The sequence below is a fragment of the Notolabrus celidotus genome, chromosome 6 (assembly GCF_009762535.1).
Source record: "Notolabrus celidotus isolate fNotCel1 chromosome 6, fNotCel1.pri, whole genome shotgun sequence".
In the NCBI taxonomy this organism is placed as follows: Eukaryota; Metazoa; Chordata; class Actinopteri; order Labriformes; family Labridae; genus Notolabrus; species Notolabrus celidotus.
The window spans coordinates 15,382,898-15,401,045 of record NC_048277.1 but is presented as its reverse complement, the minus strand read 5'-3'; the positions used below and the strand labels follow the sequence as shown (position 1 = coordinate 15,401,045).

Sequence of the window (18,148 nt, the reverse complement as noted above, 5' to 3'; positions counted from 1 at the left end):
CCCACTTCTTGCCCCTTCCTGCAGCTCATCTGTCTTTAGCATACACATAACTGTCAACTTCATTTGTTAGCTTAACGGTAAAGGAAAGTTTAATTTTCCCTGGTTAGTTTTTTTTCTGAGCATTCCTTCACACAAAAAGCAGTTTTTTAATCAGAGACCGTGCCAACTGTAATCACACTAATGGTGGATATCAAAGAGGTTGTTGAATCACCCTTTTAACTGTTCACGTGTTCCCTCCCTCACTCTGTCAGCCTGGTTTATTTCAGATCACCACACAGTCCCTACTCCCTTTTCTTTCACCCAAAGGCAACTAAATCTTCACGCTCATAAGTCTGTGACATGGTCTAATGAGTGCAACTTGTCCCAGCTCATGGTACCAGTGCAAGCAGCTTATTATGCGGTATTATGTGGTTCTTACCAGATGTGCTTGTTTTCTGTCAGGAGGCAGGAATTACAGACTCAGACAGTCATACAGCCAGGGGCCCTCAGCAGGCCTGAGCACAGAACCCAGGTACTTGGGCTGATCTTGTCTTCTTTGTGCACACTGCAAACATTCCAGAGGAACAGAGGGAGGATCATCTCCATGGATACACAAACGCACACAGGAACTTCTCAGGGAGTCGAGTGGAAGGAGTCCCAGCTGTGTACATACAGCGTTATTAAAGTTGGCTGAGTTCCAACATCTTGTTTTTATTTTTAAAGTACAAAAATTTTGGATTATCCAAAAAGCATAAAAACATAGATATACATTTGATGCAACTTCAAAGATAAGAAAACAAAACAGAAGGTCATTGTTGACGTGTTCCTTTCCCTTTCTTGCTGAAAGCAAAAAGGGGGATCAATTCCTTTAAATGCAATCATCATACAGTCACTATAAGGCTGCAGACAGCAGCCAGTTAGCTTGGCATGGCTCAAAGCTGTAAAATATTTAGCCTAGCACCATGCAATGGTAATAAATTCCACCTACAAGGCCCTGCAAGGCTAACATGTTTTAAATTTTTTGTTTAATCCTAACAAAGACCAAAGAATGACAAAAACTAAAACAGTATTAATTGGTTTTGAGCGTGACAATTTTTTAGCCAGAGGTAGTAATTTCCTGTAATATCTATTGATTTCTGGCAGCCTCATGGCGATGACAAAACTTTTCAAAGATGTCGAGCTGTTCCTCCAACACTAAAATCCCTCGACAGAAAATGGTTGCTAGATAAAACCAAACGAATGTGCTTTATGTTGACAAAGAGTGCTTAGAAAGAAGTTCAATTAGGTGTTCTGTCCAACACCAGGTGACTGACTCAAACAGTCCCTTTCCCTGAGGGCCCGCCATGTGCGAGTGGATGGACATAACTGGCATTCTTTCATGGCTACACAGTGCAGGGGACTTCCTGTGCATGACTGAATGATTTCATTATGAAACTCAGCACACACTGAGGGGCTGAGTCACTTAGTCACAGCTCAGTGGACTCGGGCCATGAAGGGTAAACTGGGGGGTCTGTGCAACGACTGGAGGGGCTTTGGCAGTGTAACGACTGGACAGCCAGGCTGTGATGCAGCCTGGAGAGCTGGCACAAAGTCTTGCTTTGTCTGAACCAGGGCTGAAAACATAAGGTCAGGGCCTTTCGGGCATTCTTTCTCAAGACAAAGTGGAAGGTAATGAAGAGGCAGGCGAGAAAAACGCTGCACATACCTCAGCTAATAAGACCAGAAACAATAGATTAAGTGCGGTGACCTCCTCTGTTTTCATCCCAGCATGTGAATGTCTAAATTAACGTAGATATGTCTTCTTCGTCCTTCCCTATTACTGCATATAGGTGTTCAAATTGAGACAGTTTTCCCAGTTGGTGATAATCTGTAGATAGGAGTTTCCAATTTGCAATGCAGAGTCACATTTCATCACATACTGCGAGTTTAACGAGCGTGCGCACCTTAAAGCATCACAAGGGACACCGAGTCTTGGTAATTTCTGCCATGTGAATTTAATTTCAAAGTCAGATGTAATAACCCACAGGTATTTATTAATTTGGAGGCGGAATAAAAAAAAAACCTGAAAATTAAAACCACAGGGTATGTGTCAGGTGAAACATCTCTCCCAGTGTGTGTGAGGCCTGGAACTGGTTTTGCCAGGGTAAATATTACAACCTCGAGCAGACATAATCATCTTCATTTCTGTTATTTTTGCTGATTGGGGAAAAGTTTACATCAAACTCGTAATTTTTCGCTGTAGTTTATTTTGTCTCTCCACCGTGAATACCACTGGGTCAGATCTTTCATGAAGTAGTTATGTTGACAGTAAAACACTAACATGAATTTCATACATTCTTCCCCATCATTAATTATCACTTGATTTAAAGCATAATGTAGCCAACAGTATGTCAACAAATTGTCAAAGAGATCTGCGCATAATCCATTTAACTGTTCTTGAAACAACAAGTATTTAACCTCAATTTAGATTGCTTCTTTTTTCCCTTAATACGATTTGCTTCATGCCAGTCATTGCACACATAAAAATAAATCCTGATTAATTTCAGCACTTAATTCCATCCTATTTGTTATGCTTAGTCCCTCCAGCTCTGTCTCGCAAATGTCAGACCACATTCTGCTGAATGTCATACACCTAATTTGATTTCATGTTGAGTATCTGCATTTTAAATCGTAGACAGAACGTCTACTGGCATGTTTAGAATTCCAATGTTGTTGTTTTTTTCAGACAAAAATGCACGAATGGTTGAAATGAAAGACTATAGCATTGTGGGTAAAGGAAGGAAGATACAAGTCAGTATAGGAGCTAATTTTGACGAGCACGTCTTAAAATCCAGTTTTGCTAACTCAATAAAGGATCAGCCTGGTATGACATTACCTCTCTTGTAAAGACCTTGTTGTGTTGAAATGATCTGCATTCCTTCTTTTACTCAAGCTGAATTTTTTCACAGCATTTGATTGACATGCCTGCTGGGTTTTGATGCCTGTAGTGGGTGATGCCAGTTGATGTCTCAGAGCAGCCAGGGGAACTGTTTTAAGTACATGCCATTTTGCTCATTTGCATCTGGATTCAACTCTATGTAAATGAGAATTAGTATGCTGATGGAAGTGGCTGTTTTTTTTTTCTTGTCATTTGCCGCAAAAAAATGACTGATCAAATTCACGGCGATATAATCTATCATTTTGCTGCTGGAGTGGGTCTTCCTCATGGCCACCTGCACCTCACACAGAGTGTGGCCGTAATCAAGATATTTCTATGCAAATTTTGGGAGCGGGGTTATGAATCAGCCATAATGCCAGACAAGGAGTTGATTGGTCCGAGTATGTTGGCAGGACATATGGTTAAGTCTGCCTAACAAGAAACAAGGAAGGACTTTCCCAATTTTTAGAAAGTATATTCAAACGCTGCATCCAATAGCAAAACCAACTTATATCTTTTTTTTTTCATATTTACTCTTACAGATTCTGAATAAGCCTTTAAAAATCTTTATGTTCACTCAACTCATGAAGATAGCTTTATTTTCAGTTTTTTTGTTCCCGTGGAGTTTATTTTCACTGTGCTGTGACTGTGCCATCTTTGTCCTCTCCATGCCTCATGTGCAGTGAGAATCGATACACAGAAGAAGACAGAGGACGCTTGGTACTTCATGGCAAACACCTTCAACCCGCTGAAACAGCACATTCCTCCCTGCTTGCTGACCACTTGTTCTCTGAATGTTAGTGCTGGCTGGAGGCTGCAAGCTGTCGGAGATCCGCGTATGGTCACAGTAGTCGTTTTAAATTATAGCACCAATGGGCTGTGCCAGTGCTCAGTAATTTGGTCATTTCTATGTAAATTGCGCTCATAGTAGGCTGTTGCACCACACAAATGCTGCACCTCGCCTCGTTCCGTAATCGTACACCGTCGCACTGAAATGATTAAGCTCACTGTGAGGAAAATGTCATGACAGTCAGTCAGTTAAGTAGATAGGTCGGCAGAAGTAGAGATAGAAAAGGAGGGCACTCAGGCATGCAGCGATGAAGACAGGCATAAGAGCCAGGCAGTTGATTTGGGTTGCATCCAGGTGCTGGCCTCTCTCTTTAGAGCGGGAGAGAGGGAAGAGCTCACAGGAGACAAACATTAGGGGCTTTATGGCTGACTCTGCAGTATCATTGTCAAGATTTGACATGAAGGTGAGATAGTGCTGCCTTGTAAAGGATATAGCAGAATAGGGCAATGTATCAACATAATGACATGATTATATTCATGGGTTAATGAAGCTTTTGTGATGTCATGGTTATCTACTTCAAGATTTCATAAACTTAGGCTCAGGTACAAATCTTAGCAGCACTGCGAGCCAATCTCAGCTCTGACAGACATTATCATGCCTCCTGTCCTTGACAACAATTTCCTTTGAAGGCATTGCCACCTTCAGTATTCTAAGACAATCAGTTTCCTCGGAGAAGTCTCTCATTATCAATGTTTTTTAAAAGGTGGGTGTCAGTTGTGTGTGGGTTTTTAAATCTTTGAATATAAATGCGTTTTTTAGTCCTGCCTGAACATTATGCTATAAGTGAATTAAAGTTTTTATAGTTAACAGTCTACACAAGCAGTCCCCCCAGCAGGATTTCTGTGGGCTTTTTTGTTACTGTTGAAGCTTTGAAGGCCTTATTTTGCAGGTGATTTTAAAAGAAAAATGCAATGGAAGTGGAAATATTTTGTCTTTTCGTTTTGTCACACATTGCATATGTATCATAAATATATGGGACATATATTAGCATATTGCTATCTACCGGCTGAGTCAGCCTTTAGACTTGTGCCTTGACTTCAGTTAATTTTTGGATCGGAAAGATGAATGAAATGTGTAAATACTGAGCAACACTAGTAAATAGACCATGGAATGCTCAGTTCTCACTATGTCAATCCATGTAAGGAGAAATAAATCTTACTTGCAATTTGTAAATCATTTGTATCACAATCTTCTACTTGTTATTTTAGTTGCTTTCCTGGATTAAAAAACAAAATTAAGAGTACTAGGCATTGCTACTTCATTGAAATTGGCAGACACACATCAGCAACAAACTTTTGGCCTTGATAGTGAGTTAGGAATACAGCTGCTGATCAATCAAAGGAAAACAACACAATGCATCAAGAAGAGGCGAAATTAACAGCTATAGTTTTCAACAGGATTGGAAAATAATCACAAGAACGGTGTTTAAAACGTGATCAAATTTCAGAAAAGTTTTGGTAATTGGACAGAACTGCAAGGTTGCAATAAATGGAATAGACTGAATTTACATACATTTGCATAATAGAACATCAGCAGCTTCCTGGAGGGACTGTAGAAGGCAATAGTGAACAGTAACCTAAAAACCTGAGGATCATGATCCTTTCCATGCCTTATCAGCACTTGTTCCTAAAATCTTCTCGAAGATGGTAAACATGGTTTAAAGCACAACACAAGAAAACCTGGCTAGAGTAAAGTGGAAATAGTTCATGGTAAAGTCCAAAAACTTTAGTAAAGGCTTCCTTTTAGAGCTTCGTATTATCCTGTTTTATTGACTAGCATTTTACGTGAGCTAGCGTATTGTTTTTACACAAGCAAAACGTGCATGTGCATAATCAAGAAGGAAAGCTCTCTTGGCACAGGTGTAATAGGCTGACACTTTCCTTGGGTAAATTCCAAAAAACAAAGGCAGCAATGAAAGCCACACAAGGTCAAATATTATTTGAAAAAAAGTTTCAAAAATGATTTTTGAGAAAGGTCACAACAACCTTGTGAGGCTTCAATGAAGCAGGCAATGCTTTTGATAAGAAATACCGTCAACTCTGTTTGACAACAAGCAAACTCCACCTTTCAATCCTTTCATTTTAGCTTAATCTGTATTGGGTCAAATACAGATTGCAAAGTTCAAAAGAGCCAGACTTGAATGCCTGTGTGATATGGCAGAAAATGAAAAAGCTGACAAACCTTTTCATCATCGCATTTTCTCTGCACTTCTCTGATCAGAGGAAGCACCCGTCCTCATATATACCAGGCCAGCACTGTGGCAGGCAGTGACATGGACTGTGAGGAAAAGTAGACAAAAATAAAACAGTGATAAAAAAATACAAGTTTCTGTTTATCTTGTCTTTTGTAACAGAATTCTAAGTTTTCTTTATCATTAAAGTTTCTGCCTCCCTCAAACACATTCCTTCCTTTTCACACCTGTAACTTGACTCATCTCAAATAACATGTTTGAAACATCCAGGCCTCCCATGCCAGCAGCCACAGCAATTATACTCCGACACGACTGCAGGGCGAGGTTCTGTCTCTCCTGCTAAACTAGATACCCTTACATTACCTAAAACCAAAGGGGAAACAATACAGGGTGTAGTACTTCACTTCCTAACCACATTGAGTGAAACAGCAGCAAATCTTTGTGTGATTTTAACCTTACACTTTATGTAACACGTATCATTTTGCAACAGAAAAGCTGCGTGTGGGAGGTTTCAATATCCTCTTAATGAAATAAAGCACTTGACCGACAAGGAAGGGTTCCAGGAAACTCAGAGTGCCGTGTCATTTAGTGAATCAGCAAGGTTGAATTCAACAAAACAAAAGGCATTGATACAGTGAGGTGGCTTCTGTCCTTGTACTGATGTATGAGACTTTTCTCTCTTTCTTGTCTCTCTGGCCCTTTTCCTTTTAATTTTCCTCCTCCTACTCTTTCTCATTCTATGTCTTCACATCTATTTGGCCTGTGCAAATATTACCATTGTGAGATTCTGTGAGCACTGATTGATTGCAGGTGAGGTCTAATCACCCAGGCTAGTTACAAAGACATCTTCTTCAAAATCAATGCCGATGAAAGAGAAACTGAACCTTTCTTAGGTTCCACAAATGTTTCTAATAAAGCACTGTCGACCACAAGGGGAATATATAGTATTTTCTCTCATTTTGTGCTACTGCTTCGATTTTTGAGCCACCTAATTTATTCTATATCATTTATCCTTAAGAAAAAAGAGGGGGGTTATTGGACACTTGGGGGTTGGAAATTTATCACTGAGATGAGCTATTGTATATGACTCAGTTTTAATAGCAAAATTGATGGCCTCCCATCAGGAAATGGAAAGGTAAAGAGATTGGCTGTAAGGCTGAAAGCAGACATCTCCTGCGAGGGCAAAGAGAGTGCAGCAAAGTGATTTATTCCTCTGTGTGTTGACTTTTATGTTCCCTTTGGCTTTGCCTGTCATGTGTGGAGGTAACAGAGAGCAATGGTCACGTCAACTTCATGGCTTCATTCTCTGCCTTCAACATACACAAAAGAACACAGGAAAAAAGTTGGATGATCAATACTATAATTATAATATAGTATAATGATAAATGTATAGTTTTTGACAGATTTTTCATGTAAGTCTTTCTTACACTGTTGTAAAATAATATATTTCAGATAAGGACAAATAAGCAATTTAGAGATGTCATCTAACCCCCAAACAGCAACTACCCAAGCAGAGCTGAGCAAGCTTAATAAAGCAAGGCAGGCCTATCTTGCTTTGCATAGCCCCTTTTACATTGCTTATTCAAGACAGGGCTGTTAGGCCCCTTTTACATAGAGGAGGTGAAGTCAAATGTTGGAGCTAGGACGACAGACCAGTGCTGCGTGTGTGCTCCTAGTGTGCCTCTGTGAGGCTTGCCATTTTGTTCACACATAGCGCCTCTTGTATGTCCACATCCCTGCAACACGATGTAAAATCTCACACAAGGACACTATTATTACAACATTGTATGATTCAATGTGGTATAAATGTGGAGGGACAAGGGAGCTTCTTAATGGCATTGTAACAGAATCTCAATGGGAAAAGAGCTTATTTCTAACTGAGTTGATGCTGTGTGAATAAAGCAAACACAAAAGCAAAAGTGCAGGAAACTTAGCTAACTTGGAACTTATTAGTAACCATCATCTTCAAGAGGCATTCTGGGAACAGATGCCAACTTCATTGCAAGTGCTGACAATTGTTTCTTATATTGTGTTTGTTTACTTTGGGTCAGCACAGAGTGATTTTGAATATTTTCGAGCTTAGCACGCCGGCTCTTTGTCTTTAAACAACCTCCAACCAAGACTTCCCTTTTCTGTGCAGACATAAATGGCGCCATTCCTTGTTTCTCTAGACTTCCATTGTGTTCAAAGAAGTCCACGAAGTGCAGTTTCTAAGTAACTTTGAATTTCTGTTTGCACCATCCTGCTTGCTGGTACACTAGCTGAGCTCATTAACGATATCATTGGTAGTTGAGAGGCTAGGACAAACCCACTGCCCTCTACCTGTTCTCCATGACTTGCGCCACCCCCCTCCACTGGTCACTTGTTTGGAATTGAAGAGTCTTTTTCAATCAAACCTGCACTCCACAAGATGTATTTGATAATTAGTATACTACTGTTTTGTTTTTAAAGTTTGATTCGTGCTGCCATGACGTCACGCTATCAGTAGCTGACACGGCTATCGGCATCCAGCTTACACGCCGCCCACCAAGTAGGACACGGTTGGCTGTGGAAACGCAAATAGGATCAGGCGTTACAGATCCGACCCTTACCAAACTGTACTGATCCATACCAGACCGCTTGGTGGAAACGAGCCATATATGGACTGTTTCTCCCGTTTTTCTGTGGAGGCCTGCCACCTGATACATAGTTGAACATTACAGATTGAGCAGTACAAACATAAATCAAAACACTCCCAATGCTGAAAACCAAGACCCTCAAGTCTGTAAATAGAGATTAAGCACAAATTTAACAGGGTAATTATCTACTTTGATGCAAATTGCCATTGTGGAAACTACCTTCAGTGTTGAGCATATAAAGGCCAAGGAGTGTACCTATCTAGCTCAGCTGATAAATGTCTGACAGGGACAGTCATTTCTGTCAACAGAATTGAAGGTGTCTATATGAAATGAAAAGCTGCATTTCATCTACATTTGTTTAGAAAATTACCTTGAATCCTGAGCAGTAAATCTGGACCATTTTCATTGTAAATTGCCTATTTTCCTCATGAGAACAGAAAGCTGGACATTGTGATGAGCATTAAATGACAATTGATAGAAATATCACTCATATTATACTCCATGATGAAAAAAGAAGTTGCAAGCTCCACACTCATCCTCATCCATATACAGCGGGAAGGGCACACACCGGGTAAATCAATTCTAAACAACCTTTGATCTCCCTGACAGACAAACAAATGGAGGGCCATGTAGAGTCTCTGCTTGGACTGGGACAGGCAGATGGGTGACTTTGAGCATGCAGGATTAAAGAATGCAGGCTGGCTGTGCAGGAACGACAGAGTCAGGCCAGGCCACGACCCCAGCCATGTTCTGCTTTTATAACCCTCAGCCTTTTCAAAAACACCCCTTGCTCTGCCATCACAGAAATCCCTGCCTTTTCTCTTCCTCTGAAGTTGCCGCTGGGCTGTACTACATGATCCCATCTGGTAAAAACAAAACGTATGCTGGCACGCCGTCTGCACGCTTGTATTCCACGCTTATTCTGTGATTCAAAGGCATATTACCCACACCAAAGATAGTTGACCAGCATGACTAATCCATCAGCCTTGTTGGCTGTCAACATGTCGCCCTTCATAGGTGCCCTCTCTCCCTGTCCACCCCTCCCTCCCTCCCAGGTGTTCCCATAACTCACCGGGCCTCAAATCCCATGCGGGCATTCCTGAACTTCAGAGAAAGATCGGCAGATGAGAGCCTAGATTTATGACTTGCCAATTCTCAGTGTAGGCTGAGGGGTGGAGAGGGGGGGGGGGGCTGATGGTGTCCTCTTCAAAGAGGAGGAAGAGTCTGCTGTTGTTGTTCTTTCCTCTGCTCACTGGTGCACACATACACACAGCCCTCTCTTCCCCTCTGTGCCTCTTACAGCTGGAGTGCTCACTCTCAGGTTTTCGCACAAGCACACACACACACACGTATTGTAGCTTCCATTTAATCTTTTGTAAAACATATAAGACCAGCTATAGGTGTTGGTTTCCATCATTTAGCTTTCCTCTCCTTCTTGCCCACATTGACAGACACACAGGGTTATTGCAGACATGATTTAGCCCCTCGTTTTTCATAATATCAAAGGTGACCCTTCAAAGATTGCCTCCAGGCTTCTTTACGGCACCTGCATGAAATATTCCTCTTGTTCTTAAATGCCACCTCCTTTGCGGGCTATTAGAATTTGTTTGTGTGACTTTGCATACAGCATCATAGGTCACAGACAAATGTGCCCGTGTGAGGACATGTGCATCTATCCATATTTGTATATGCATGAATGTGTTTGTATTTGCAGCCTCTGTTTCCAACCTGCCAGAGTTAGATTGCAGCAGGGGGGGGCCGAGCGTTGTGGAGTTAGGTTGATGGATGTGTAGAGGGGTGTCGTTGCTCTGAGTCGGATGTGTAATGAACCCTCCTTTGCTTCTGTAACATTTGGGCTGATTGATTGCAAACACAGGCCATTTAACATGCAGGATTGTTGCCGCTTAACAATGCAACATAGCCTCAAAGATAAGATTACACATAAAGCATGAGTGGAGCCACCCTGTTTGTGACACCCTGTCCACAGCGACCTGCTTCAAAGCTGAACTGTTATCAAACTGTTCTTACTTCCACACTTGAGTGCCAACACAAAATGAGAAATAAAGCCGTGTCATGATGCATGCACAATTTTCCGGTGTGTTTATTATAGCTCCAAAATTCCACTTTTGTAGAAAAGAGAGCATGAAACTGTAATTCTTTCTGCAGCTTTTAACATCCAAATGGTCCCTCTTTTATTTATTTCTCTCAGCCTCCACCCTTCCTTTTCTCATTTTAACACTCACTCAGATTTTCCTTTTCAAGTTGCCCAACTCAACTCATTGTGAAGGTGGAAAGCTGATGTAATTTGTGGCTGTTAGTCCCAGTAACCAGGGCGATCCAACCAGCTCCCGGTCCTCCCGCTGCTTAATCAGACCTCTGTTTGTTCGCTCTCCTTTTTCACATGGCCTGTTCTGCCAAATAAAACCAGCCAAGCACTAATGAAAAGCACAATCTGCATCTATTCCTGTTTTATTTTTTAGAGAAACTTTGAAATGTAACTTTCAACACTTCTACAGACACACAATATCCATTCAAACATATCCTGTTCCCATTTCTCTCCGTGAAGGCCCTCATATTGTTTTCCATCTCTACCCCTCGCAGGGAGCCTCTCTAACCTGCCTCATTTTAGTCATTGCAGGACTGCTGCAAAAGCCTGACGCTTGATGTGTGTGAGTGTGTGTTTGTGTGTGTGTGTGTGTGTGTGTGTGTGTGTGTGTGTGTGTGTGTGTGTGTGTGTGTGTGTGTGTGTGTGTGTGTGTGTGTGTTTGTTTATGTGTGTGTGAGTGTGTGTGTGTGCGTACATTGTGAGTGTTGTACTGGCCCTGAAGTGACACAGTGAGGGTATAAATAGAGCAGGCCCACAGATCACTGTGCCAGACAGAATGTGGCATCTGCTGTGCTGGGAGTGCAAAGTGTTTGAGAGCCTCTAAACTCCTCACCATTCCCCTTCCCTCCCCTGCTCCCAGTCACTCATCTTTCCTCCTCCTCTCCACTCCTTACAGCCATCCTTCCTCCTTCTCTGTCTCCCTCTTTCCCTCTGTCATCCTTCTCTTTCCTCCCCCTGCTATTCCCTTTCCTCTCTGTCTCTGTCTCTTTCCTTTACCATCTCCCCTCCTTCCCTCTCATTTTCCTGTTGTCCCCCCCTCTCTTACACACACTGCCACACATCTGTTGCCATGTGTTGAGTGTTGTGGAGCAGTCCCATTTTCAATTTAGGCTATAAGATCCTGTTTCTAAACACACAGCAGGAACCTGAGAAGGAGGAGGGAGAGAGGGAGACAAAAAAAAAGGAAGTAAGGAAAGGGGAAAAAGGATTTGGCCCTGTAGTGGTTAACATCAAAGCACTGATTATATATTTACCCCGGTTTACAAATTCCATTGCTGTGATGCTGCACGTTCCATGTAAAAACAATTTAATCCTGTGGGATTAAATCCCGTACTCTAGAGGCAATCTTGAGTGGGACGGGCAGCGCTGTAAGTACAGGAGATAAAAGCAGAGTCATTGTGATTCTCTGCAGGTTATTTCCTAACCGAAGCCGGCTATCAATCCTTCTGATTTAGCGATTCATTTCCTTGCTCTCTGTAAAGTCATTACAAAGTGACGGTGACCCTTCTGCACCCTTCTATCTAGCATGGCGCCACATACTGTAGAAAATTATAAAATAATAAAGAAGTGCATAATTGAAAAACACTACTTACCCATTCTTTACAGCCACCCTCTCCACGTAAGAGTTCAATTAAAAGTGATTTCTTTCTAGCCTCATTGTACTTTCTCTTTTCATTCATCCACCTTTTTTTATTTATTTCCCAGAAGCACTTTACTTAATCTCATAATCTGCTTTTGCTGTGACTAGAGTTGTGTTCCCTGAAAGACATGGGAAAAATAGATGGTACGAAAACACGTGTGCACACACACACACAGTCCCAATGTCAGCCGAATTAATAAGCAGCTTAACTGTCATTAGATTTCCATTTCTAAAATGATTCATCTATTCTTTCTGCTTGCCTGAGCTCTTTCTTTTCAGTCGCTCTCCCTTCTCCCTTAGCTGCCTTGCACGCTCTGTGACAGGTAGTCTCCCACGTTTGTTTGCTGACTCGGCGCTATGTCCGCCCTCTGGCAGACCATTAATTGTTTTAAGAGAAGATGTTGGACAGTGACAAGGAGAGACTCGCAGAAAGAGAGTGAGGGAGATGGGGAAGTGTCCAACTGTCAGTCAGAGAACAGCGGCAGGTCATCTTTTCATCCTTTTGTTTGCTCGCAGGCAGTGTTCTCGCCTGGGAAGACGAAATTCAATCTCCATCCTTTTCACTCACACTTTTTTCTCTCCTCTTCATATTACCCCACCCTTTTGCCAAAAATAAAAACATTCTCTGCTTCTAACGTACCCTTCCCTTTTTTCTCACTCTCCTTCTTTGTCTCTGTCTTCTTTCTTTCTACTCAGTCAGTCACATCAGCAACTCTTGCACAACACCTGAGGCGCAGTTGTTTGAGCGAGCATTGTTGGAATCTTCTGCCCTCAAATCTGTAATTGCCTCTGCAATTGTCTCACTCCCTTCTCTTCCCCCAATTTCCACTCTGTCATGGAAAGAAATGGGGTTTGTGTTACCACCTTTTGCCTGACGGGTTCGGTGTTAGCTTGAGATCAATGCCAGACTCTGATCAGAGGGAGGACACAAATGGAATGACTTAGCTGGTCAGGCTCAAAATGAAAAGATAACGAGAGGTTTGTGATGTGTAAAGGCTTCGCTTTAAAGACCGGCTGTCAGATATCTGTGGAAAAAGTGTTCTTCTCTATTTCTTTTCCAAACAAGTGTGTGGAAACTGTTAAATCATCATCTGCACACTCAAATTGTGAAAGCCTGATCCAATTTGGCAGCTATTTCCTGCCTAGTTGGAACAGACAAAGTGCTAACCATTCAAAGGTGCCTTACTGTTTCTCTGAGGTCTGCATATCTTACTGAACACCCTCACCTTGGAGCTGTCTCTCATATTTAGCGCTTTGTAAGCCGAGTCCCTAGACAGTCGTTGCGTGAGCTCCGGAGGATGCCAGCGTGGGATTCAAGAGGTTGGAAGCCTTTTGGCACGAAGAATTTTCCAGGGCCACATCAGAGCCAGGATGCCATACGTCAGGGGGCACAGAGGAGCATTGTGACCCGGCACCCACGTTTAGAGGCCTGCTGAGAGGGACCACAGAGGAAAACACTGATATCATTGTTATATAGTGCCAATAGTGTGCTATTCTATGATGTCATGGCAGATAGTCCAGCTGTGACCAAGCATGCATGACTGCTGAAAGAGGCCATTTATCTCAGCGTCGTGTGAACACTTATTTACGATAGCATTCTTGCGTGCAATCTGTGATTGCCAGTTTCACATTGCAGACATTTTTTATCCAAACAAACTCTTCCACTTTGAAAAATTCTGGAAGATGGTGACCTAAAGGTGTAGATGGTGGACATCTATTCTGCAGAGTGTGACTCAGTGGTGAGTACACATTTGTTTGCCTCTGACGAAGCACAGATGTAGCAGGAAAATGAGTAAAGCGAGTAACCAAGACAGAACAACCTCAGACAGAACCTCTCATTGTGTTTGACTCACTTTTTTTCCTCACTGTGAAAGCAGACAGCATAAATCTTCATCCAAGTGATCTTAATAATAACCAGACTGGGGCTACTTTATGAAACAGAAGACCTTTGTTAGCTCAAGACAAGTCCACACATATTTGACTATTTATAAGAAGACATCTCCTTGTGACATGTTAAGCTAATTCTATTCATCACTGAACATAAAATTACTGACAGAGGAAAGATTAAACATAGCAGCACAATTCGTTGAATTTCACACAGGGACAATGCTCTTTTTGTATGTTTGTACGATTAAAGCTACATCCCGAGGCTTGAGGACATTTTTTGGAACTCTGCCATATTATATTTGGGTTGGTATTTTAGTTTCTTGCCATGCACTGTACAGTAAAAACAGGGTCATTAAGAGTCCAAGAGCACACCCCTAGTGTTAGGATTCACAGCATTTTGCATAATCTGCCTGTTTGCAATACAAGTGCCTGTACTATTTTTGTGACAGTGCATGCAGCCCACACAGTACATCATTACACACATAAAAAAAGTGCCTAACCATGACACCTGGTCCAGAAATATGAATTAACCTGTAACAGAGACATTGCCTGACTGTGGCAGTTTATATATGCCACCAGATATTTCCATTCACTGTATATTCACACCCAAGACTCCTGAACAAGAATGCTTTTCTTTTACATGCTCAGTTCTCACAGTCCATTACCGAAATCTCTCTTTTGGGCAGAGATCCAGCAGAAAGTTCAAGGATGGCCACTTCCTGAGATAAAAGCCAGTCTTTACACAAATCACCTTTCAAAGCTTGCAGATTGAGTTTACTCTCCTATCTTCCGCCAACAGAGCTCTCCCACTGAGGACGGGAAAATTGAACACTGGTGCAATCCCACAACTATTCTCGGAGACATAGCTCTGCAGTGTCCTGAGTTAGCTGTGAAATAATGAAAAGGTTATTTTGAAACTCACTATAAAATGATACTATTATCATCTTTACCAGCATAAAATTGAGATTTGACTGTGTTCTGTCTGGTTCTGTGTATAGCGCACACTAAGGTTTATTGTTCATTTAAAGTCTTGCTATTAAACATGCCGTGTATAATATCAAATGTTAGAAAACCAATACTTTAAACCGTCTCGCTGTTGCTCAAGCTGTTATATGTTCAAAAACAAATTTCACAAAGTAACCAGTCTATACAGGCTGGAATTTTTCCCCAAGTGTAGCCGATGAATGAAAGAACTATTGATGTAAGATACATTTCAATTTTCTGCAGGAATACAAGCCGGAGCTTAATTGCTTTCACACACTGAGCTGTGCAGTGAGAACTCAAAGTTATCATATTAGCTGTGCTGGATGTTTGATCCTGAACAACGTTATTAGCTCCGTCCCCTGACTCCCTATTTCTGCATCTCTGAGAAAAACGCGGACCGTAAAAGCCCAGCAGGAAACTGCCTGTTGCACATCACTGCCCTACGTCTGCTGGTGTAAGACAGTTACCGTGGTTACAGGGCGTGTGTAAGAGGTAGATAAAGCAGGGGTTTCGGATAGGCGAAGGTTGGGCAGTGTTGAGGGACATGTACCATTGCAGGGATGTTTTACCAGTTTTGCATGTTCACCCCTATGTCCTGTCTGCTCATCTGATGTAAAACTTCATTGCTCAGTGATAAACTGTAGCTACGAGTTTTCCTTCAGCACAGGAGACATGTTGTTTATCAAGAGATTAACTGTCTTAAAGTGGCAGTGAAAAAGAACAAGGGGTAAATGAGAGGCCAATCTGTCTTATAAATAAATTGTGATGTACTTGTGGTGAAAATTAATGTTCTTTCACAGCTTTTATACACAAATTCAAAAAGTCATAATTCAATAGTATGGTTCAGATAACCACCTGACTCTCTCTCACTCACTCATTCTGTCCATTTGTTTCCAGTACCAAAACAGACATGAGGCAGTACCCTCTAGGGATTATTGATTAAATGACTTATTGATGGAAGGCTGCAGCCCTGAAGCTAGATATCGATTCCACATTTCTAGGGTATAAACGAGAGGCCCATAAAGAGATTTGGTAACTTATTATAGCCTTATAGAGGTGGAGAGAATGATGTGAATAATGTGGTACCAAAAGCTTTGACAAGCTGCCCTGCTGTAATGTTGAGTTTGTTGATATAAACACCTATGTCTATATTCTCATAGGAGGATTTTGACACTTTAACCAACTTAATAATGAACCTGCAATTCTAATTATAGTCCTTTGGAGATGCAAAAGCAGGCAAAAACTACTCCAAGAGGGAAAAACTTCTTCTACTTGAAAATGTGCTTTTTTAAATGGTAGAAGTGTGAAACCTAACACAATTTGACTACAGTAAATACACACTCTCATTCTTCAAATTACAAACTCAAGTGTACCAGACCACCATTGTGGGAGGTGTTATTGTTCCCAGCCTCAAATTAATCTCTCTTTTAAAGTGGAGTATGTGAAGAGGAAGCACTTAAAATCTGTTTTTCTCATATTTACAGAGGACTAGAAAGTCTGCTGTTTGACGAAGAGCTCCGTCTATGCTGTTAGCTTGCTATGACTTGACGATTCACATGATGCATGTGGTAATACATTTTGAACATATTATGGCAGGGCATCCATACTGACAACACAAACTAAAGTAAAGCTCATATAGCAGTTTGAAAATTGGTGGTCTGTGTGATTAACAGACGCAACAGGTGTGATAAAGTCAAACATGGAACTTTTAGGCCCAGACAATGTCTATGGTTTTACTGATTTTACTAATAGTGGTAGTTTAGGCCTAAGGCCAACCTGATGTTGCATGCTTCCAATATCACTGGTTTGTAATCAATAAGCTATTGATTAAAGAAACGTAAAAGTATATTGTTAACTTTTTGCTACATGAGACTTTAAAATCGTGCTGATGGTTTATAAAGCCCTTTAGGCCCAAAATACATTGCTGATCTGCTGCTACTGTATGAACCATCTGGACCTCTGAGGTCATCAGGTACTGGTCTGCTTTCAGTCCCTAGGGTCAGAGCGAAACATGGTGAAGCAGCATTTAATCATTATGCACCACATATCTGGATCACACTCCCTGAAAGCTGCAGGTCTGCTCCAACTCTCAACTATTTTTAATCAAAGATTAAGACCTTTTAATTTGCCACTGCCTTCCTATCTTAGCTTTTTTTAACTTGCTTTACACACACATTTTATTTCATTTTTTAACACATTTGTAATTCTCCTTTTCTTTTCTGTTTTATTATATTTGTCATTTTAAATGTGTTCTTTTGTGCTTGTCTGAATGTTTCCAATGCTTTTAATATTTTAATGTAAAGCACATTGAGTTGCCCTTGTTTATGAAATGTGCTATACAAATAAAGCTGCCTTGCCTTGCCTTACATTGCAGATACGGTACACTAAATTGAATGATTGTGCCTTTGAAATATGAAAAATAACATAGCAAGCTCTCTACTTGCAATGACGGTAATGGTAGAGGCAGTAAAGATTCTGAATATGTCAGCAAAACACGTATTTCAACTTAACCAAAAACACTGACCCTCCCTCCCTCATGTCCTCCAAGCCGTAGTTGGGAAACTTTTAATTTCTCAAGGCTGTTGCAGTTAAATGAAACATGACTTATAGCTCCTAACTTGCTAACTATCCTTATGCTGGCCATTTCAACTGAACTTGTGGAAATCATGGCCTTTACCATACTGACCTTTTTCTTTTCTTAAGGTGCAAACAGGAGGGACTCATTTCCCAAGAGAAGTTACATCACATGCAGTCATTTCTAGAAGAGACTTCTGTCTTTAAGATGAACGCTCAGGCAGTAATACTGGGGATAAAGGCCCACAGGCCACGGACAAGGTTAAGTTCCCTGATGGAGTATAGAGGTTTTGTGAGACACAGACAAATAAAGCTTGCCTGCCCTAGTTTCATCATTGAGCAGTTTGACAAAATATATCAGAGATGGCTTTTTGATTGCATACCTCACAATCGATGTGATTC

General features: G+C 41.3%; 1 long non-coding RNA gene across 1 annotated transcript; it reads right to left on the bottom strand.

The window, feature by feature from the left end:
* Window positions 1–11,691: 11,691 nt before the first annotated feature.
* Window positions 11,692–13,731, bottom strand: LOC117814774. Its single transcript, XR_004631622.1, has 3 exons — window positions 13,528–13,731; window positions 11,916–12,027; window positions 11,692–11,807 (listed from the first exon to the last, which is right to left on the bottom strand). It is a non-coding gene; the product is annotated as an uncharacterized LOC117814774 (long non-coding RNA).
* Between the last annotated feature and the right edge of the window lie 4,417 nt (window positions 13,732–18,148).